Raw genomic sequence first — 23,905 nt, 5'->3', positions numbered from 1 at the left:
ATTCTGAAATCAGTGACTTCTAGGTTTAATGAAGATTGACCACCTTCTCGAGGACAGACGTGCTCCTTACATACTCTGTGTCCCTGTGAGCCTGACGGTCATGTCTTCTCCAGACCTTTCAGCTTTGTCTTTCTGTTGTGGGATAAGGGCTGAACAGAGGAAAGACAAATCATAATGACTGTTGGAATCCAAGCCAGTTTGTATTTGTTGACAGGTATGGCTGAGGGAGCTTCCCTGGTAAGCTCACTTGGTAAAGAATCTGCCTCCAGTGCTGGAGACCTGGGTTCGATCCCTGGGTCAGGGAAGATCCCCTGGAGAAGGAAATGGCAACCCACTCCAGTATTCTTGCCTGGAGAATCCCATGGACAGAGGATCCTGATGGGCTACAGTCCATGGGATCGCAAGAGTTGGACATGACTTAGCGACTAAACTACCACCACCATCACCACCATGACTGAGGGAAATAAATTACCTCTAGGTTTAAGCAGGCTGGTTTTTAGTTGACACTGGAAGTGTAAATAATACTTATTCCTGGTTTATGAGATGAAATTGGTTGTCTGCCACATAAATTTCTTATTTTTGTCTTCAGTTCATGGTGTGATCGTGGAATGCAGTTTTGGAGATAATTTCAGGTCAGTTTATTTGCTTAATAATGATAATAATAACATTCATTGTCATTTAGTGAGCATCTAGTAAATACCAGACTGTGTACACACATCATTCTTTTTTTTTCTGTATTTTTATTTTATTTTTTATTGCAGTGTAGTTGATTTACAATGTTGTGTTAGTTTCAGGTGTACAACAAAGTGATTCAGCTATGCATATATATGTATGTGTGTGTATACATACATATATATGTTGTTTTTCATATTCTTTTACCTTATATGTTATTACAAAATATTGAGTATAATTCTCTGTGGTATGTATAGCTCCTTGTGGATTATTTATCTTATATATTGTTGTTGTGTTAGTTGCTCAGGCATGTCCAACTCTTTGGGACCCCATAGACTGTAGCCTGCCAGGTTCCTCTGTCCATGGAATTCTCCAAGCAAGAATACTGGAGTGAGTAGCCATTCCCTTCTCCAGGGGATCTTCCTGATTCAGGGACTGAACCCAGGTCTCCTGCACTGCAGGCGGATTCTTTACCGTCGGAGCCACTTGCTAAGTTGCTTCAGTTGTGTCCGACTCTGTGTGACCCCATAGACGGCAGCCCACCAGGCTCCCCGTCTTTGGGATTCTCCAGGCAAGAACACTGGAGTGGGTTGCCATTTCCTGAGCCACTTAGTACTGTCTAAGTGTTCATCCCAAACTCCTAATTTAGCCCCCTACCCTTTTCCTCTTTGGTAACCATAAGTGTGTTTTCTGTGTCTGTGGGTCTATTTCTGTTTTGTAAACAAGTTCATTTGTGTCGTTTTTTAAAAATAAGATTACACATATAAGCAATATCATATGATATTTGTCTTTCTCTGTCCAGCTTACTTCACTCAATATGATAATCTCTAGATCCATCCATGTTGCTGCAAATGTACATTATTCTTAACCTTAGAAGAAAAAAAGACATTTACACTTACAGTCTAATTCCCACTCTACAGATAAGGAAACATAGATTCAAAGAGATGAAAGGACTCACTTGTGCTCATGAAGAAAGTGGCCAAGTCAGCATTTACCTAATTGCAAAGCCTGTACCTACTTCCACTTCCACACTGCCCTGTCACTGAAGGCTGGAAACTGACATCTGCAGGCTCCTGCTTCCTCCTGTCCTACTGCAGTGGGGCAAGGACTGTGCATGAGCCAGTGCTGGCGCCTGCTGCCCAGGTGTCCTTGGCTTGTGCTCTGATGTAGGGGGCACACCTTTGTTGAATAGAAGATGCTGATGACCCTCCCAAGCCATCTGCTGACAGGTCCAGGGGAAGCTGACTCCCTACCCTTACCACAAAGAGTTCACTCTGGACTCTCCAACCAAAGGGAGGGGGGCTTGACAATTACTGTGCTGTTGAGCTGAACCCAGTCAGTTCTTTTCATTTATTCGCTGCCTTGCTTTCCTTCGAGCATTTTGTCCAAACTTCTAGCGTGGACTCTCAATCCTCGCTGTACATTAAAATCACCTGGGGTTTTAATTCTAACCATGCCTGGGTACCTTCTCTAGACATTCGGATTTAAATGGACTGGGGTGGGGCCCTGGCTATCAGCATTTGAAAAAAAAATTAGTACTGCAGAGGATTCTAATATCCAGCCAAATCAATGCTTTAAGGGTAGAAAACCCTCTCTTCACTCTTTTGTTGATGTGGTGTATTTTCTTCTGACTGAAGTGAACCCTCAGTCTTATGATGTTATCATTCCATTGAGAGATTGAATCTACTCACCCAAAGCATTCATGCCTTTTTGAGAAGTTTAAGACTTTGAAGATGCTACAGGAATGGACACAGATGCTGAAATTGGCAGCCATAGGGCCTGGGAGTGAGTCACTTTGGATTGGATCGCTCAGTCAGTTCAGTTCAGTCTCTCAGTCATGTCCGACTCTTTGAGACCCCATGAATCGCGGCACGCCAGGCCTCCCTGTCCATCACCAACTCCCGGAGTTTACTCAAACTCACTGGATCACTAGGAGCAACCAAAAGACTGAGCCATGACTTTGCCACCTTCCCTCCTAATTCATTGTCTTCCCACCCCCTCACCAGATTTTCAGTGTTGAAGGAGTTGTGTTTTAGTTATGGGGTATTCACCTTCCAGTGATTTTCCTCCTGAGCCTATTGTGGCTCATTTACACTGGCTTGGATATGTTTATAGTCTCTTAACTTTTTGTTTGTTGTTGTTCAGTCATTCAGTTGTATCTGACTTTGTTGTTGTTCAAGTCGCTCAGTTTGGTACCCCATGGACTGCAGCACGCCAGACTTCCCTGTCCTTCTCCATCTCTGAAAAGTAAACTTTTTGTTTGCCGATTGAATCTACTGCTACTCTGAAAAGAAGTGGCTTCAGTGGAGAAGATCACTCTGCACACAGAGGGCCCCATCGCTCTCTAGTGGAAGCACAGCCGGACTCTCAGCGTGGAACTTAGGGCTGTCTCCATCATCTGACTCCAGTCTTTTACTGTAGAATCAAGGCCACTCTTCCCTGTCCCTGGGCTCCAGCCAGGTGAACTGTACCCTGGACCAGGATCTGCCCTATAGCTGCCTTTGTTCCCTTTTTGTCCTGCTGGAACATTAGCTCTGTCCCTCATCCCAGTGGCTAGAAATAACCTTTTTTTTCCTAGAACCCCGCACTGCTCTGAGTGGGAACACTTTTAGAACTTACTACATTGTACCTTGAGCTATCGTTATTTATGCCTGTGTATAGTTCTTCCCCTTCTGAAAGCTTCCGGAGGGTGGGGCAGCCTCTTACTTTTGGTGTCTCCTGCCGTGCCAAGAATATTGGAAGCATTCCCTGAATGTTTTTTGGACAACTCAGCCGTTGTCCAAAATTAATCTCATGAGATGTTGGTAGCTTTGGTGAACATTTGGGAGAGGTCCTCTGTGCTAAAGTGAAATCCGGTGACCTAGTTACAGAATATCCCCTGCAGGCACACTGGTGAGTCAAGGCTCATGTTTAAACTCAGTGAAAGAAGAGCCCGGCTTATTTATGGTGGCAGTTGTTTACATGTCTTTTAAAATGACCCTCCTCCCTTTTTAATGGCTCCAAGATTTAAAAAAGTTCTTTAGATATAATTGAATATTATCAGTCTTCTTCCTGTAGTAGTTCTAAGCAAGGTCTTTTGTTAATTGAGGGCTTATTGACTAAGCATGTATTTTTTTATTTAAAGCTCTTAAATTTTATTGATTTAGTTGATTTACATGTTGATTTACAATGTTGAACAACAATTTAGTTGATTTACAAATCAATAAAGTTTATTGATATAGTTGATTTACAGTGTTGTATTAGTTTCAGGTGTATAGCAAAATGATTCAGTTATACATAATACATATATTCTTTTTCAGATTCTTTTCTCATATAAGTTATTCCAGAATATTGAGTAGACTTCCCTGTGCTATACAGCAGGTCCTTGATGACGATCTGTCTTATATTAGCAGTGTGTGTATGTCTGTTCATCCCAAGCTTCTGGTTTATCCCTCCTACCATGTTTCCCCTTTGGTAACCATAACTTTGTTTTCCATATCTGTAAGTCTGTTTCTGTTTTGTAAATAAGTTTATTTGTGTTTTTAAAAATTAGATTCCACATATGAGTGATATCACATGACAGCATTTAGAATGGGGCTGGCATTGAGCTGTCTGCAGGGATTAACAAGAGGTGGAGATGCCGCTCCTGCACTTCCGGCTGAGCCTGGCCGAAACCCACACACCCAGAAGCCCCATGTGCTGCGGAGGGTCAGTGAGTGGGCAGGGGACACAGGGGCAGTGATGAAAGTCACTGTACTGGTCTTCACTTATGAAAATAAAAAGACTGGACTCACTTGTTAGTGAGTTTCTGGACTCTTCTGATATTCCCTGCAATGATAATTCTATTTATTATTAAAATTAATGATAAAATTAATATTAAAATAGTAGTTCTTCTGGTAAAAGTAATATATGCTCATGTTACAAATTTAGAGTGTAAAAGTATAAAAATCCCACACTTCACAGGTAACAGTGACATTTTATTTGTGGAAGTCTGACTATGTGACCCCAGCTTTTTTAACCTGAACTCACCCCCAACAATCTAGTTCTCAGCTCACTCTATATAACATTTTTAAAGCATTTGTGATTAAAAGAATACTGTATTTCAACCAAAATGTACTTTCATATGTTTGGACACCTGCTAACCTCATACATATATATATATACATATATATATATATATATACACATTCATACACACACGCACAAAAAGAGGAATAGTCATTGTTGTTGAGAACCAACCTCTCATTTTACAGATAGAAAAACTGAGGCCTGGAACTTGTCCAGGATCATTTATAAAAGAAAAGTGGCAACCGACCCTTCAGCCCATGTCTCCTGAATTCCTGTCCAGTGCTCTTTCTCCTTGTCAGTGATACCTCCTTACTAACTCATGGAAGCAGGGGTAGAGAGAGAAAAGGAAAAACACATCAGTTCTAAAGAGTGCAGTTTTTTTCCCGAGTTCTTTTGAGGAGCTATTTTTGTGACTATTCAGAGCATGTACAAGGTCGCCTCTTGGAGTGTTCAGGCTGGACCAAGGGGCCATTCACTGCTGACTGCAGCCTCCGTGGCAGGCTCCGTAGAACCCTGGGTTCAGAAACCAGATGGGAACAGACTTTTTCAGTCAAATTTCAGGGTCTGAGTGTACACAGAAAAAAATCTGACTGGGCATCCTGTTAAACTGTGTACCTAACAATGAAACAGTGATGAATGAGTGTGACTGGCTGGGGCGGGGGCAGGGGTTGCTGCTGGGATGGGTTCATCTTAGTCTGTAATTCATTCTTGAGCTCCAGTAAGTCTTATACATGAATGCAGATTATTCATTCTTTCTCAATGTGACCTATTATTCTAACTCCCCAGTCATTTAGTTGTTCCCTTTTTCATACAGAACAAAGCATGGACTCCTGTTTGACATTTAAGGCCCTCTGTGATCTATCCTTTTTTTTTTTTTTCCATTTTTTTTTATTTTAAATTGGAAGATAATTGCTTTACAGAATTGTGTTGGTTTCTATCAAAGATCAACACGAATCAGCCATAGGGAAATATTTATTTGATTATTGGGCTGTGCCGGATCTTAGTTGTGGCATGTGGGCTCTAGTTCCCTGACCAGGAACTATCAGGATTGAACCTGTGTGATCTATCCTTGACACTGATATACTGTGGAGCTGTAATAACGTAGTGATTAAGAGCCAGCCTGGGCAGCCAGGCTGTTCCACCATTAATTAGCACTCTTACCTCAGCACATTACTGAATCTATGTTTCACTCTTCTCATGTGTAAATGGGAGTAAGATTGTTCTGGTGAGTAAATGAGTTAGGATTTATAAAGGTGAACCAGTGACTAGGTCCTAATTCCTGACGTGGAGAGTGCTTTCTTTGTTTATTAAATGGATACTTTTCCAGTTCATCCACTAATAGCATTTCCCTTTTGCACTAGACTTCTGGTCATTCTTGAGATGGTCCCCTCATTTTTCTGTCTCTGTGCAACTGTGACCCTCACCTTTAACACACTAGCCCGTCTCATTTCTGCCTGTCCAAATCTTAATCATCCTTTTAAGGCCAGGCTCAAATGTATCTTTGGCCATTTCTTTCTTCACTCATTCACATATTCTTCATCCCTTTAGCAAAATTTTTTATAGAGTGTCTATTGTGTGCCAGGTGCATTTTCTAGGAAGGTTTACATGGTTCCTCAAATGGGGAGAAGTTCATCACATTTGCCACTGCTGTGACATTTGGCCATTAATATTGCTTTTCATTTTCTGATGAGCTAGTTTGATCTCCGCTACCAGAATATTAGCTCTTTGAGAGCAGAGTGCTTATTGCATGGGTGTGTGCTAAGTCGCTTTAGTCGTGTCTGACTCTTTTGAGATCCCATGGACTGTAGTCTGCCAGGCTCCTCTATCCATGGTGATTTCTCCAAGCAGGAATAACTGGAGTGGGTTGCCATGTCCTCCTCCAGAGGATCTTCCTGACCCAGGGATTGAACCCGCATCTCTTATGTCTCCTACATTGGCAGGTGGGTTCTTTACTACCAAGGTCACCTCAGAAGCCTCAGGGCACTTATTAAGCTATATTTAAATTGAATAAATAATGAATAAAGACTTACTGTTTGTGGATATTTTTATTATCTTCTAATAAAGTTAAGAAGATAGGAACAATGCTGTGTGTGTGTGAGAGAGAGGGAGAGAGACAGAGAGAGAGAGAGAGAAGAGATACTTTGAATGAGAAGAAGGTTGAGGCTGGTTTTGAGGACAAAGAACCACCTCCAAGCTGGAAACAGGAATGAGAGTAAAGCTGCAGATGCAAAGAGAAACAGGATGAGAGAGTAGGTTATTGTTTGAACTGTAAAGCAGTTGCTCCAAGAAATGGTTTTCCTTAAGTGGTATAAAATGTGAAGTGAATTGGGTCTCACTTTTCCTTTCCCTCTTTAGGAGGTTGGAACTGATTTTTAAAATGAGGTGGTGGAGGAAGGTGGAGTTTGGAGAAGGAAAGTGAAAACTCTTTTCTGAGGCTCTCTTTGCCAAATAGCTCCCTGGAGAGAAAGTTCAGAGGGAGGGCCTGGCCAGGCCAACCAGCAGCAAGTAGACCAGCTCACTCTTCCTTTCGTCATTGTCCCGGTCACTGTCCCATCCCTGTTCCTCATTTCCAAACATCTTCTTTCCTTTTTCCTTTTTTTAAACATATTACAGGTGAGAAGCTAGGGGAAAGTTGAAACAAAACACAAAGGAAGCAGACAATTTCAATATACAATGATGAAAATGATGCATTTTAGATTTATTTACCTGGTCTATTTCCCACTTCGGGCATCCCCTCCTGCCACCCCTCTCCTCATTTCATTTTCCCAACTTCTGCCCCTCTCTGACTGAAGGCCGGAGGAGACTCTGACGACACAACAGGTTTGAGAAGGCAGCAGGGCAGTTTTCAAGTGCTGACTCTAGAGGTTTAACCTGAGCAAATTCCTTTTTCTGAGAGTTTTTAGCTGTTTTTTTTTTTTTTTTTGTCTCTGGAGTTTACTGCTAAAGATGCTTTGCTGTGGAAGGCATGGAGTTTCAGTGATGGGCCTGCATTGATTGAATGCTTGGTGTATGCAGATATCAAACTACATGGGAGAGGGATGATGAGATAGGAAAATTGGACTTCTGACTGCAAGGGCTCAGGGGTGTGTGTGTGTGTGTGTGTGTGTGTGTCTATGCTATGGGGAGACTGGTTTCTGGGGATGGAGGGTGGGTCGGGGATGGGTAGATTGGTGTGTTGACAACTGATAATCAGCTGGAGGCTGGCTGTAAACTGATCAATGATGCAGGGAAGGGCGGAGGGTTCTGTTTGCTGCTGCTGGGGACGGCTTCACTGGAGGGTGTGGTGTTGAAAGTCTTGAAATATGGATAGGACTTTTATAAACAAGGAAGCTAGACGTGCGTCTTCAAGACAAAGGGAACAGCAGAGGCCTGGGAAGACCTAGAAAAATGGGGAGCGGCAAGCTGTGGAGGTGAGGCATTTGTGTCAAGTCACAGAAGTGGTATCCAGCCCCTCCCCACCCCTCAAGCCTATCGTACGTTTGGGGCTTTTATTATTTTTTTTTCCCCCACTGTAAGCAGTAGAGAGTGGTTATGAGTTTTAGAAAAAGCTGTGATAGGATTGCTCTGGTACATGTGTGTGTTTTGTCTTGCTTTTCCTTTTTAATTTTCCGAGTCTTTTTAGGAATTGTGAGGCAACCTTCACTCTGGGAAGTGTGCACTGGCTGTCTTCCTGTGTCTTTTCTTTCCCCTTCCTGCCTGGCCTGGGGCCTTGTCCGACTTGCGATGATGAAGTGTGGCAAGGCCAACTCCTGGGAGCTGACCTGAGGTCTCTGAGCAGACCGTGGGCACTCTTCAAGGTTTCCCATCCTTTTTCTTCCTCCTTTTCTCTTCTTCCTCCCCTCCCTCCCCCTCTCTCTCCCCACCCCCAGCAGCAGCAGCAGCAGCAGCAGCCCTCCCCTCCCTAAAATAAATAAACCAGTCGCTCCAAAAGGTTCCAAGCACATTAGTCACATATCCCAGAAGTTTAATACAGAATTATTTTGACAGCGAGAACAAGAAGTGTTTTCTAGTTGAACGCACAGAACTTGCTTCTTCCAACTGGGCTTTCTGCCGCAGAGACAGATGATATGTTTTTAGATGGATCTGCCGCACAGGAGACTGCGTCGCTTCCCTTGGAAACATGACAAACTGCTCACTCCCAAAAGTGGTTGGGGAAAAGATGTGAAATGAGAGGGAGAGGGAGAGGGAGAAAGCACAGCCTTACTGAGAACATAACTTTCTCCCTAATAACTTCAATCAGCCACGGAGAGCTTTTCTATGTGTTTATTTATTTGGCCGCCCCTGGAGCCGGGAAGTCCTTTTTTAAACCCCGGGCTCATGGGTGTTCTAAAAGATGAGGACAGGTCGAGTTATTGCAATGCGGGTGGCTCTCCAAGCATTCCAGTTGAATAGCTCTTCCAGAAATATTTCTTGACTCACTTATTTAGCACTTTCTGTTGCCGTTACTAAGCAGATTGGAGAGTCCTCCCTGTGATTTCGCCAGACTCCTCTTGGGCTGACGTGGATCCGCTTATTCCTATCTGGCCCATGGAAAGGCGGAGGAATGCAAAGCTGAAGTCCACTGGTGCCCAGCAGGGACTTCAGCCTGAGCGTCCAGAGTGCAGCCTGAAGAGCCAGAAAAAGTGTGTGCGCACCTTTCTCGGCTTCGCCTTTCTCCTTGAAGACCCCATCGCCAGGCTGGAAGAGCTTTCTTCCAGGGCGGCTCACCTGGGTGTGACGACCCAGAGATGAGCTTGGAGGAGAGACATTAAGGAACTTCCACACCTGGGATGAGTGTTCTTATGGCTCCCATGATCCTCCACTCTTGCTTCTTAAATCTTTCTAGAGATTCCCAGCCTTTTGTGGGGGCTGAGCTGACCTCTCTAGTTTTAGTGTGTACCCGCAGGAGCTCTTTTAACCCCCTCTCATTGTTCTTCATGAGCCCCTCATCCCCAGGTCTTCATCCAAGAAATGTCTGTGTGGTCTGGAAATTAACTGGCCATATGACCTTGGAGAGTGGACTCATTGGGCCTTAGTATTTTCAGAACCTTTCCTTTTTAAACACCTTATGAAACCTCATGGGAAATCCCAATACAGGTTTCCCCTGCTCTAAATACAGTGTTCCTATAAAACAGTTCCTGAGCCAAAATGGAGTAGAGTGAAAATTTTCTTCAGCTTTCTTTAGTGAAAACTGATACTGATGTAGGTCTTTTGTAAAAGCAAAGTGGTATAAAGAAAATTATTGAAAAGCAGAAGATACCTATATATAAAATAACCAAAACATAACTACATGGTGATGCTGTCATTGACTGTTGTTAAGTGGTTAAATAGGCTTCCATTCATTGCCAAGCTATCGTCCAGAACTCTCTGGCTCTGTGGAACCTACTTTGAAAACCATTGTATTGGAGGCACTGCAGGACTTCTGGTAGCCCTGGTGACCATGGTTCTGGCTTCTTCAAGTTTCCTGCCTCTCTGGACATGTCTCAGGGTTGAGAAAGTGGCACTTGTACAGATGAGGAAGATGGGCCTGGAGGGAGACATGACCCTTGCTGGGTTCCTCACACTGGCTTTGAAATCCTGTGTGATGAAGGCCTTTTGGCTGGTTCCCCTCCAGTGATGTTCTCACCGGGCTGCTGTGCCCCGAGGCTTCCGCACCTGGGCTGGGACCTATGCCTCTCGGTGGCCAGCACCTCATGATCATTCTCTGAGCTGCCGTGAGCAGTCATCTCAGTGGATTCTTGGTACCGTTGTTAAGCTCATAGGCTCTGTCTCAGAACCATTATGAGAGGAGTAACATGGCATTCAAGCTGTTTTTAAGGAAACTTTTTTTAAAAAAAAAGTGCTGAAGAAAAAAGTTAAGTGCTAGGAGAAAATTAAAAATGGGCTGTCTCTTATTCCTCCTCTGATTCTTATTCTGTACCTACAATTGTGTGACACTCTACTGTTTCCCAGAGAAGGTTCTGACTTTTACCACTGTATTTTACATTTTCACATTGCAAGACAATTTTTTTTTTTTTCGCCTATTCACTGTAAACCTTTATTTTACAAGTGGCTTTCAAACTGTGGTTTGTTTGACCAGTTCACTTATGAACTCTAGTAGGTATTAATTTTTCCACATTTCCTTACTTTTAGAAATTAAATTAAAATTTCCTATATACTCCCAACTCCATAGGAATGTCAGGAAGTTGGTTATGCAAGACAAATTCTAAGGCGCTTTTTTCCAGCGAAGATCTCACTTGAGCCTCATCATAATATAGACAAGAAGGAGACTCAACGAGGTAACACATATAGAATCAGAGTTAGGCTCACAGATCAGCTTAGGTTGAGAAGAATTTCGGGGATATGAACCTTAGGCTCCCTGACTCATAACCATTGCAACAAATTATTCCTTTTTCTTGTAGCCAGAATTATGAATGAATATCCTGTTAACACTACTGTTTATTAAGTGTTTATTTATGTGTCAAACACTGCTAGGCAGACACTTTATAAAAAGCTCATTTAAACTCTTCAGCTGCTTTATAAGGTAGAAATGATCATGTCCAGTTTGTAGATGAATCACTGGAGATATTGAGAGGACAAGTAACTTGTTGAAGGTTCCTCTTCACAGAGTCAATGGACCTCATCTTATAACCAGGACTGCCTGTCTCCAGAGGCCTTTCAAATAGAGAATGTGATCTCTACCCATCCTTGTCCTCACCAGGAGACAAAAGGTACTCTCTGGAAAAGGACAAAACTGGTTTGTGGGTGACCACGTGCTTCAGTGAGTGCTGAATACTGTGAAGGGTTAATATGTAGCCATTTTCTGTCTCTGCTCTTGGAGCTCATAACTAATCTTTATGTAGTCTCTTCTACTTTCATTTTAGATTTTATGTGCTCCACATGGAAATTACTGATCTATGCACCACTGGGCGAGTCATTGCTATTCCTGGGCCCTTGGTTTCTCCCTCACTTGAAATAGCTCTTCTTTCCTGCTCCCATATTTCTGTCCTTCTAAGTTGACATGCCTGGGGAATGTGCTTATTGAATTCTCTTTGTATAAGTCCATGGCTTCCCCAGTGGTTCAGCGGGTAAAAAATCTGCCTGCAATGTAGGAGACGTAGGAGACACGGGTTCGATCCCTGGGTCGGGAAGATCCCCTGGAGGTGGAAATGACAACCCACTCCAGTATTCTTGCCTGGGAAATCCCACAGACAGAAGAACCTGGCGGGCTACAGTCCATGAAGCCACAGAGAGTTGGACACAACTGAATGACTAAGCATAGCATACGTGCAAGTCTTTTCAAGAATATTGTTGGAAATTATAGATGCTTTCTAAATGCTTGTTTGAAATAATAATTGCAGGTAATCCCCATTTTCAAAGAGATTTTCTGCTTCTGAAATGCTATTTGCAAAAGTTTGAGAGTCAGATACCACATAAAGAGATAGCTAAGTCATATCAGGAAATATGAATCCCTAGTATGTATTGTTATTGGTTTGATGGTGCTGTCTTGCTTTTTGCATCAGTTTTGTCTTTCTAACTCTGTGTTAGGACAACTATCCTCCCCTCCCCGACACACATGTGAATTGCACACATACAGACACACACACATACATGCACACACCTCTTGAGCTAGACACTCTTTTGTATCTGTTAAACTTGTCACTTTCTCCGCAGAATCTGGTTAGCATACCTTTGGGTGAGCAGAAGAAAAGTCTGGTTCTGTGTGCCAAGTTCAGGGTGTGAATCAATTCTCCCTGCCTTTTGCATTTTAGTAAATGTTTCCTAGATGGATTCATCGGATTTTCAGTAAAGACAAACAGCGCAGAAAGCAGATTGCTTTCATACCCGAGGCCTGAGTTCTGTGACCCAGACATTGGAGCTCAGTTCCATATATGGCCAAAAGAGAAACCGGGCGAGGGAGCGGCGGGAAAATACCAGACATAAAATGCATTCCTGTGAAGTGTGCGTTCGCAACTAACAAAACAGGACCCTAGTTGGTTTCCATCTTTTGCAGAACATGAACTGTAACGTTTTCAGAAAGAAGCTAATGTTCCAAGCATCTGCCACAGGGAATAGTTTATTTTCCCTTTTCTTTTTGGTCACATGTAGGTTTAATTTGGAATTAGTGTTGAAGTCAGTGCGAGCAAGGAATGAGGACTAAGAAATTATTCTTGGAGTCAGCAGATGTGGGTCCTCAGCCCAATCCGACCGCCATCCAGCTGTGAAACTCTTTGGCTTGTTTTGCTCAGTGTCAGAGTGGTGGGGCTGAATTTGATGATCTCTGAGATCTCTACTATTTCTGTTGTCTTTGGTTCTAATTTTGCCTGAGATTTTCCAGTTCCTGTGGAATTCCCCACAGAAAGAAGTTTCTAATTCTTCCAAATACTTTCTGTGGTTTGAACTTAAAAAGACTAAATAAAAACCCTGGTCTTGAATTTTTCTTTGTGATTTCCTTAAATATAACTTGGACACATTGTTGGCCTTCACTTGGCAGACAGCTTCCTGCCCGAGGGTGGAGAGGATTGCATTTAGTGCGCCCTCATGGTCTTCCCCCTCTGCCTGTCCTTATTGTTGGAGAAGAAATTTGGGTGTGTCCACCGCAAAGCTGTAGGAACAGGTGTGCCCTTGGCCAATGCAGCCTTGTAATGGCCTTATTAATTGTCTGCTGCTTTTATAGATTCTGTTTTCTCTGTGAGAGAAATGGGACTGATAGGAGACCGTTCCGGAAACTTCCTCACACTGTAGGAAATGGAACTAGGGATGTGAAATTGAGGTGTTAGCTTTCCAGTTAGTAATTGGATGAGTCAATTGCCTGTCACAGATGTTAAGAAGGTTAAGAAGAAATAAAAATACAAAATTCTGGTCTAGAGAGGACCAGTCATTTCTACTTTATGAGACCAGGCATGATTTCTTCCTTCTTGTCTTCCTTCCTTTCTTTTTCCTTTCTCTCTTCTTTCCTTTCTTCCTCCCTCCTTCTCTCTCTCTCTCTTGCTTCCTTGCTTGCTTCAGGTCTCCAAACTGTCATTTCTCCATCTGGATCATAAAATGCTAGTGGGCCTTCTGAAAGCGTGGATTGAGTATATTTCCAAATTGTCTCTTCATTGCTCCTACTTCATATCCCCAGTCATACTGAGCTCATCAACATGCACAGAGTCCCGACCAGGCCTCCTTAACATCCTACAAGAACAAAGATAAGGTGACCCCTCTGTGAGCTCCCACTCATTATGCTAGTCAATATGTTGACCAAATTTTTTTTTAGTAGGACATTCACCTCCCTTCACAATCTGGTTCCTAGAACCTAGGTTGGGAAACGAGGGCTTCAGCAGCCTTTCCTTACATGTGTGGTCTTCATCTTGACTTTGAGCTTGCTCTGATCCCTTTGGTGCCATGGAGGTGGGTGTGTGTATAAAAGGAGAAGACAGCATATGATGGCAGGGCAGCAAGCATACCTGGGGCTGGAGTAGAACTGAGAAGAATGAATCAAGAAGAATGAAGACAGGCTCCTGGGGCTCCGTGAAAGACTCTACCAATAATTTAGGGACTATTTAAGGAAACTGAGCACAGTGTATCTTCTGCTTTAGTTGGAATCATCCATTATAATGGCTTCAAATGCTTGGTGCTCTTATAAGAAAACCACAGGGAAGAGCAGTCATATAAACAGTAATAATATATTGGCTTTGACTAATTCTTTTGGGAGTACGATATGTGACGTAGGTTTCTGTAGGGCTTTCTAGTGGACTAATCCCTTACCATACCTATGTACTCATCAGATCCTCACAGGTGAAGTGGCAGGCTAAAGAATATATCCTCACTTTACTTAAGAGCAAACTGATACTCAAAACTTGAAGTATCACATGGTAAAGAGATGGCATAGCAAAGATTTGTCTAGGGCTCTTACAAAGCTTTAGACATTCTTGTGAAGCTTCAAACATATTGACTTGTGAAGCTTCAGCCTAGCCAGTAAATTGACACACACACACACACACACACACACACACACACATGTACACACCTACCTCCCTCATCAATGGATGGTGCCGTGCTCAAGTTGCTAAGTTGTGTCCGACTCTTTGTGACCCCATGGACTGTATGTAGCCAGGCTCCTCTGTCCATGGATTCCCCAGGTAAGAATACTAGAGTGGGTTGCCATTTCCTACTCTAGGGTATCTTCCCAACCCAGAGATCAAACCCACATCTCCTGCATTGTAGGCCAATTCTTTACCACTGAGCCGTCAGGGAAGCCCCATCAAAGGATGGTAGAGGATGGCTTTTAATTAGTTGTGAATTGCATGAGCCATACTATTTGTTGAATCAGTCTTGGTAATGAGCAGGGTGATGGGACAGTCAGTTCACTTTCACAACCGAATTCTCACCTAGGGCACCTTGACAGAGAACACAACTGAGGAATTCTTGTTTGGGACTGTTCATTCTTGCTTGCATATTTTCACTTACTTGAGGCAGCAAAGAACTAAAAATTATTGAACATTTAATATGTGCCAGGCTTGCTACTAGATGCTAATCCTTAGAAGTGAATCATAAACCACTTAGTTTAAACTTTAAATCGTGTGGAGAATACCCCATCTTCCCTCTCATCCATCCATCCATCTTCTGTTATTCTTGGCAGGTGATATGTTCATCTGTACTTGACTATTTCATGTCTCTTATAGAAGTAGAAGGTAGTTACTCCAAATACTTTGATCTTTCAGTTCAGTTCAGTCACTCAGTCATGTCAGACTCTTCGAGACCCCATGAACTGCAGCACGCCAGGCCTACCTGTCCATCACCAACTCCCGGAGTTTACCGAAACTCATGTCCATTGAGTCAGTGACGCCATCCAACCATCTTATCCTCTGTCATCCCCTTCTCCTCCTGCCCTCAATCTTTCCCAGCATCAGGGTCTTTTCATCTTTACTGTTTAGAGAAATACCCAACCTACTTACAACTTCCATAAGTATTAATTTATGCATCTGTTAAGTGGCTTTATGAAAGTGGAGTCCTTCTCTTAAATTTATGTTTTCTTTTTAGAGTAAGTTCCTTGGGTTGACTATCTGCTCTTGAAAGAGATTATTAACCCCCATTTCTTCTAGAATTTCCTCTTATATGATTTGGGACTGCTTATCTTGAGTCTGGAAGGTGAAAATTGAAGAAATAAGTCCATATTTCTTATTTCTTTCTTTTTAAAGAAATGTTCTTTCCTTTTAATTTGATTTATGGGGCCAAATTTGTATTTGTTTAATTACTCAAATTTTGGATCATGTCAGAACATGTTCTGCTCCTGGTATTTGAAACCTATTTATACTTTTGTAGAAACCCAGACTCTTCAAGTTGGAAGAGGAGTGTAAAGATTCTCTCAGATAGCTCTAGGCCTTAAGTTCCTTGAGGCCAAGAGCTGTGTCATATATATATTTCTGTACCTTTTCCTGCTGCAACTCCCAGCACTTTAGCCCCCTGCCAGGGGGCCTTAAAGAACGAACTGGATTGATTTGATTTCTCAGTTTTAGTGTTTTCTTTGCCCCTTTCTTAACTTGTCCAGTCATTGGAAGGAATTGTGTGGACCCATTAAGTGTGATGAGTAAGTAAATCATGGGGCTTGCCCCCCTTCCAGTAGGTCTTTAGCTGTGTTTAGATTTAAGAATGCTGAGTAACTAATAAAACATGACTCCAAAGAGCTCTACAGATGGAAAGTGCTTCATGTGTAATAAATAATAACAGGCTCTTGAGATTTGGCACAGCCATAGAAAGAAGTGCCGACCTTGCAGGCTATGGAAACTTCTGATACAGCTTATGGTGGAAGAGTGTAGTGGTTGCTATTAACTCTTTTCATCATTTTGTAATTAGTGTTTCCATTTTCAAGTCACTGTTACATTCCTCATTATAGGCAAAGTTACTTTCTGAACTAGTTGGGAGTTTTTAGCCTTCCAGTTATCCTTAAGAGAATGATCGAAGGAACACCATGAAAATTGATAGGCAAGTCTTCCAGGCAGGCTTCAATTCAGTGCTTAAATCTAGTCCTTTCTAGGTCCCATCCTTTTTCTCAACTCATTTCTTTTATGGAGTCTGTAGTCACCTCTATTTTATTTCCAGAGCATTGATATTCTTAAGCAGTAGGAAATGGCACCTTTCTCCAAAGGAGACAGTGAAATGGCCAGGGCTTATCCTGGCTTTGAACCATCCAATTTAGAGGAATTTCATCCAGGGAATGGCCTTCCTTTCATTTGTCCTCAAGTGTGGGTCAGTCTGATTGAAATTTGGTGATCATATTTGAAATTTGGTGACTGCCCCCTGGGAGCCCTGCACTAACTCTGTTTTCACCTGTGTCCTCCCACCTATAAAAGCAAGTGAACTGAAGTATAAACAGAATCTTGCTATTTTTCTTGGTGATTTTCAAAGCCTCTTTATTCTCAGCAACAGTGACCCACTGTAGCTGAGCATTATTCATTCAATCAGTAAATATTTATTCAGCGCCTTCTATATTCCAGGAACTCTTCTCGATGCTGGTCAGGGAATAAAACAAAGTTCTCTCAAGCTAACATTTGAAGGATTTAACCAAAGTATGATTTTTTTAAAAAAATGACATGGCAGAAGTATGCTTAAAGAAATAAACACTACAAACAAACAACACACCAGCTTTTTCCTTTTGTCCTTTCCTCCTACTCTTTCTCTTCTCTCTCTCTCTTTTTTCTTTCTCTCTTCATAACCTGACCATTTATTCTCTCACTGTTTTACTAGGAAGCCCATATTTTCTTTTCATCCCTGTTTTTCATCTCCTTTTCATGTCTGCTTTGCTTTGTACTTGGGGTGCAATGAGACTTGGCACTGGCTTGATTCCAACTTTGAGCTCCCTCCCTAGGTTCCCTGTGCTTCCGCTTCTCTCCTAGTGGAGTGGTGGGTAGTTGCCCATGTTGCAGATTGGAACCTGGAGGGAAGGAAGACCAGTGCTTCTGGGGCTTTTGGTTCCCCATCCAATGGCAATGCATCGTCAGGATCTCGCTGAAGAAAAGGATGTAGCCCCAAATTCTAGGTGCCCCAGCAGATGATTAGCTCAAAGGGACTTCTTCCAGGAAATCTTCCTTGATCCTCTCCTCTCTTAATTCTTATGCATCTTTGGCAGAATAGGAGCTCAAGAAATTTAGTTTCTTTTGCTTCTTCAAAGTCTCGTGTCTCTTTTCTGGGCTTGACTTAATGGGACTACTCTTTAATTTCTTGGTTCTTGCTTTTTTTTTTTTTTGCCTGCAGCATGTGGGATCTTAGCTCTGGATCAGGGATTGAATCTGCACACTCTGCAGCAGAAGAACAGAGTGTTAACTGCTGGTCCATCAGGGAAGTCCCAATTTCATGGTTCTCATGCCCATTTCTTACTTCTCTTGGAGGTATGGACTGTATCCATGTGTGCTATAAAGTATGTTAAAGGAACTGGGGGTGGGGGTGGGGGAAGCATTTTAAAAAAACTTCGTTTCTTGTTTTGGGATGAGAATCTTGGAGCCACATTTACTACTCAATCTTGGATTTTAATGGCTCAAATGCCGAGAACGGATCTCTACACTGACCAGGTGGTTGAATTTTCAAGTGTTCCTGGATTTCCACTTAAGTCTGAGGTTTTCAGATGCCTGACCATTTTTAGATTATTGTCATTCACCCCTAAATTTAATACTCAGGAATGTGACCCTGATAACTCCCTAGTGAATACAAAGTAGGACTGGTAGGATTGAGCCTCTTTTCTCTGTTCTCATGATCTTTACCTCTAACTTCATGTTTTACTTTTTGCCTTTTTTTCTGTGCTAGATTCCAGCCTCCAGCCTCTCTGGTTAGCATGACGACTCACATTTATTGCCCATGTGCTAAATGTTAGGCACTGGGTAAATTTTTCCCCATATTTCCTTTCATTTAATCCTCACAGCCCCTGGAGGAGGAAATGGCAACCCACTCCAGTGTTCTTGCTGGGAAAATCCCACTGACAGAGGAACCTGGTGGGCTACAGTCCACAGGGTTGCAAAGAGTTGGACACAGCTGAGTGACTGAACAATCCTCAAAGCCAGCCTGTGCAATAGGTAGTAGAATTATATATGTTGAACAGATGAGGAAACTGAGGCTTAGAGAGGTTTAAGTAACTTGCCCAGCATCACAAAGCATATGATGGCAGGGTCAGAGTTAGAAGTCATGTCTCTCAGACACCAGCGTTTGATGTCTGAGTTCCTCTACTCACCCATAGCTCCCTCTGCTACTCTTTTCTGCTCACCTTGCTAATGAGAGTCAAGGACCGCGTATTGAATGTAAGGAATGCTCTGTCCTCACTTCTTTCTCCCATTGGCACCTGCAGCCAGAGCCCTAGAGGGTGTGCTTTATTCTTCTGACCTCCCACCAGATTCTAAATTGGCTCTTAAGGCTGAACCCCCTGACAAGCACCTTCAAATGGGCTCATTGTTTCTCATAGTTTACTTGGTTTATCACCAGTGAGGGACAGCTTGACATTTACTTTTCCATCTGTTTGATTCTGATCTCCTGTAGGTGTTTCTCCAAACTTAGCAAAACTCTCTGACCGTATGAATTGATAGCAAGTGCTTTCTCGTGTTATCTATCCTAAGACAATAACATGCAGAGGCATATTTGAGAATTAGGGAGCAGTATCAGATGGTAAAGAATCTGCCTGCAGTGCAGTGGACCCAGGTTCAATCCCTGGGTTGGGAAAATGCCCTGGAGAAGAGAATGGCTACCCAGTTCAGTATTCTTGCTCGAAGAATTCCGTGGACAGATGAGCCTGGTGGGCTATAGTCTACGAGGTCGCAAAGAGCTGGATACGACTGAGCAACTAACACATTCACTTTCTTTCTTTCTAAAGAAAGAGAATGAAGTTTGGAGAGAGGCATGGTTTCTGCATCTTCTGGTGGATGGTGGTGAGCACAATCATCATGCTCTCCAGGGACCTGCCTCAGTTCGGGCACTTGTATTATTGGTGCTTAGCATTTCTGTATTACTTTACATTTGCAAAGTGCTTTCCAGTGATTTATTAGCTGTTCTTGTTTTTAATAGCCCCTGGAGGTAAGTTGATATTCAGCCTTCTGAGAACATAAATGCATAGAGAAGGCTCATCTCATCAGATATTATTGGATCTGGGGTCAGGACTTTGAACTCCTGGGATAAGGCCATTTGGGGTCATTGCCTCATGAGGATTAATAGGAGATCAAGTGGACTTAACTTCAGCTCCCAGAGCCTCTCAGGCAGAGGTGGAATGATGGCAGCTATTTAAAGAAATTGCATAGAAGCCATTATCAAAAGACCTGGATTCCAGTCCTGATTCGGCTGTTGACCATCTGTGTTGACCTTGAGCTGTCACTTTGCCTATATGTGTCTTGAATTCAGTCTCTGGTAAAAAGCGTTTATCTCCCAAGTCCCTTTAGATCCAACATTGTGTTAAGTATGATTCTGTGACTTTGAACCCCTTCTTTGGAAGGGGTAGTTGGTGAATTACACGACAGGGAACATGGGTGTCGGTCTCAGTCACTGGAAGGCACTCTGCAAATGTAAAGCAATACAGAAATGCTAAGCACGATAATACAAGTGCCCCAATCTGAGGCAGGTCCTTGGAGGTCAGGTTGTCAGTTGTTAGGGGATATGTACTCAAAAGGTGCTCACCTGCCCTTTTTCAGAATCCAAGGACAACCTGACAATGATAAGCCTTCAGATTTATTTGAAGAAGCACATAGTCCTCATTCACTATAAAGCTGAGATACTGAGTGGGACCGCTAGAAGAAAGCCAGACTGGAGCCAAGACCATCAACCCTGTGTCTTATGGATGTTGTAGAAAGTAATTAGCAGGCTTGATTATCTCACTGGTTCAACACACGTTTTAGGGATATGATGTAATGTGAGGAAACATTTAGTTGTCAGATTTTAGAGCTTTTTCAAATTTATTCTTGCAGGGAAAGTCTAGTTGTCCTGGCAACCTGAAATTGATTTTCTCTTTGCTCTTGTCAGCTGAAACCAGTCCCCTTTGAATCACTCCTCTAACTTAATATAGAAAACTGTGTGTCCTTACCTGGTGACCAAATCTTTCTTAATGACAGGTAACTCCAGCAAATGGTTCCTTTTTCTAACCTGAGCCAGAGGCTATGGTTTATTACTGCCTTCACCCTATGTTGTTCTCTTTGTGGTTATTTATTTGTCCATGGAGTCAGGTACAGAAGTAAAGTGGCATTCAATTAATTAAGAGTTCAGTCAGGCCTGCAGAGAAATGATGTAATTGGCAGCCAATCACAGCCTTTCATTTCCAGTTTCTTTCTGGGCAGGGATGGGATTAGAATGGGCTCCAGGGGAGGGAGTCCTTTAGTGGGGACACCTGGCATTCTGTAACCTGGGGAGGGTGATGTAACCGCCCAGATGACAGAGACAAAACTAAACTGCATGACTGTTTCTGCCTCTGTCAGTCATCTCTGTCAAGGGAAGGGGGATGATCTGTAAGCTCGGAAGTGTAGAATCGATGTCATTAAGAAGAAATTGATGTCCACGGTGGAAAAGGATGTTGCAAGAGAGCAGTCTGCTCTACCAAATGATTTCAGAGGTCATGGACCATGCATGCTACATCTCAGGATATGGAGACTGGCTGATGGTGACCATGGAAGAACTGCCAGTAATTCTGAGGAAACTGGAAATCAGCAGACGTGCCAGAAATGAAAGATGAGGAAATAGAAATCAGTTATCAACAAACAAACAAACAAAATAAACAAAACCAACAAACCAGTATCCAGAGTCTAGGATCTGCTGACTTTTTTCTGGTTCCTGGTATAATTCTAGACTGGTTTTTTGACAGGTGATTTAGAGTCTTTGGAAGGGAGCAATGTGCACCAGGAGCCAGAACAGGGTTCCCTCACCATTTACCTTTTTTAGTCAATCAAATGATCGGTTTGAGTGATGTGATACACATAGTAGTAGTAGCCCGGCAAGCTTTGGAGTCAGGTTGTTTGGGTTTAAATCCAGAGTCCTCTGCTTAGTAGCCACAGACCTCAGGCAAGTTGCTTACTTTCTGTAATGCAGCTCCCTCTTCTATAAACTGGGGGATAATGATAGAACACAGGGCTTCCCATGTTCAGTGGGAAAGAATCTGCCTGCCAATGCAGGAGACGCAGGAGATGTGGGTTCCATCCTTGGGTTGGGAAGATCCCTTGGAGTAGGAGGTGGCAACCTACTCCAGTATTCTTACCTGGAAAATTCCATAGACAGAGGAGCCTGGTGGGCTACAGATCATGGGGTTGCAAAGAGTCAGACATGACTGAGCACGCATGCGCACGTATAATAACAGAACAGAGAAAGACTGAGATAATGCATGTGAAGGTCCTAAAACACCTTGCACATTCAGTAAGTGTTGCTCTCATTACTCTTAGCAGGGAGACGTTTGTATTTAATAAAACATTTAAAACATTACATATTTGTAGATAAATATATGGAGACATGTAGGGTGGATTATGGAGACATGTAGAGTGGATTATGAAATAGGCAGTGGATTAACATATGGGTCAATGAGTGAATACCCACTTTTTAGTAACATGGGTGGAGGAGCTTGAAATGTATTGCAAGAGTGAGAATGCAGGGAGTGGGTGAGTTTGAGACACTTTCTGCAACTTAACCAAACCCTTTCCTACTCCCTCATCCTTTTTTTCTCCCAAGAAGAAACTCAAAAATTATCCATATGAAGTTTACATTCCTTGTATTTTCAAAATAGTGCCAAGACTTTCATAATGGAAACAGTCACTTGAAGCTGCAGTGCCATGTTTGATTTATATATTTTCTAATTGAAGTATAATTGACTTACAGTATTGCAGGCGTACAGCAAAGGGTTTCAGTTCAGTGATTCAAGCATGCATGCTTGTGTATTAAGTTGCTTTAGTTGTGTCTGCGAGCCTGTGGACTGTAGCCCACCAAGCCCCTCTGTCCATGGGATTCTACGAGACAGAATCCCATCCACAGGACAGAATCATGCCCTCCTCCAGGGGATCTTAGTGACCCAGGGATAGAACCTGTGTCCCTTGCAACTCCTGCATTGCGGGCAGATTCTGTACTGTATGAGCCACTAGGGAAGCCAACATCCTTCCATACCCAGCTCAAATTCCACCTTCTCAGAAATATCAGCTTTTCCATTAGGAATCGGTCTCTTCCCTTCTACCTCTACCATCCCATGATTTGTATTTTCAGAAACTCTTTCTCAAACCATCTTGTATTTTAATGGGTGATATGTGTTTCTGAGCTCTGATCTGCAGAAGGCAGGTATCTCTGAGCCTTTGGAGCATAACTCAGTAGCTGGCATGTTTAGATACTCTGTAAATGTGTGTTAAATTGACTTACTAAGGAGGCCTGAGGGATTGGAAGGTTACCTATAGTTAACCCAAGGAACTAGAAGGGCTCCTGGGAACTGATTTAGGGGCCTATAGCTTTTAAGAGCAGCTACCAACTTTTCCCTGGCTCCTTCTTAATCCTGCTTTCCCAGAGGCAGAGGAAACGGTGGTATCTGCCTAAGATGCTGGTGACATTCCCATGAGATTAGATCAAGATGCACCATCTCTTCTTTTAGCTCTCAAGTTCTTGGGGCTGTCAAGCTCCCTTCTATTGGAAAGATTTCCTTTTGAAGAGGAGGTGTACATGATGACCTCTGGATTTCTGAGTTTGATTATGAAACTTCTTGAACAATACACTGCAGTTGCCCCTGCTACAAGGAAGGTGGACAAGCCAAGGTGTGCATTTGTGAAGCTGAGTGACTTTGACCCTTGGGAACAGTCCAGGGTCAGCCTGTGCTCACATGGCATGCTCCAAATCCACCTTCCACCATCACTGTTGAGATCTGAACTAGATCGCTGCTTGTGAAGCACCTTTTCGTGACTTGCAGATTCTGCATGGACTGCTGAAGGTTGCTTCTAGTGACTCATGCATAGAAGAACTCATTATGTTTAACACACCACAGACAGAGACTTTGTGTATAAAGAAGATGTGTGATACAGAGGAAAGAGAAAAAGAGCAAGTCCAAGACCCCTGATTCTAGTCCTAAATGTGCCAGACACATGTTGTTTGGTATTTGGCTTTAGTTTCTGATCTGTAAAATGGGACACTAAGAATTACTGGGCAGGGTTGTTATGTACGTTACCCAAGATTATTTTTGCAAAGCATCTGGCAGAGCACTAGACCCTGCTCAAAAACAGAGAGTCTCAGTGAAATTGTACAAACTTGTTTATAAACCTGAGCTCCA

At 42.8% G+C, this 23,905-nt stretch overlaps 1 long non-coding RNA gene across 2 annotated transcripts in view; it reads left to right on the top strand.

Moving 5' to 3' along the window:
• LOC122444801 overlaps positions 1–21,412 on the top strand; it is a 123,494-nt gene extending 102,082 nt beyond the window's left edge. Inside the window, exon 3 of one of the 2 annotated variants that reach the window (XR_006270346.1) lies at positions 11,306–21,412. This is a non-coding gene — a long non-coding RNA (uncharacterized LOC122444801). Of the gene's footprint in view, positions 1–9,172; positions 11,271–11,305 lie in introns of those variants that run through there. The other variant, XR_006270348.1, reaches the window with a different exon arrangement.
• Positions 21,413–23,905: the final 2,493 nt, after the last annotated feature.

This window comes from Cervus canadensis, chromosome 7 (genome assembly GCF_019320065.1).
Source record: "Cervus canadensis isolate Bull #8, Minnesota chromosome 7, ASM1932006v1, whole genome shotgun sequence".
In the NCBI taxonomy this organism is placed as follows: domain Eukaryota; kingdom Metazoa; phylum Chordata; class Mammalia; order Artiodactyla; family Cervidae; genus Cervus; species Cervus canadensis.
The sequence above is the reverse complement of the archived record's forward strand: the minus strand, read 5'-3'. Positions and strand labels throughout refer to the sequence as shown.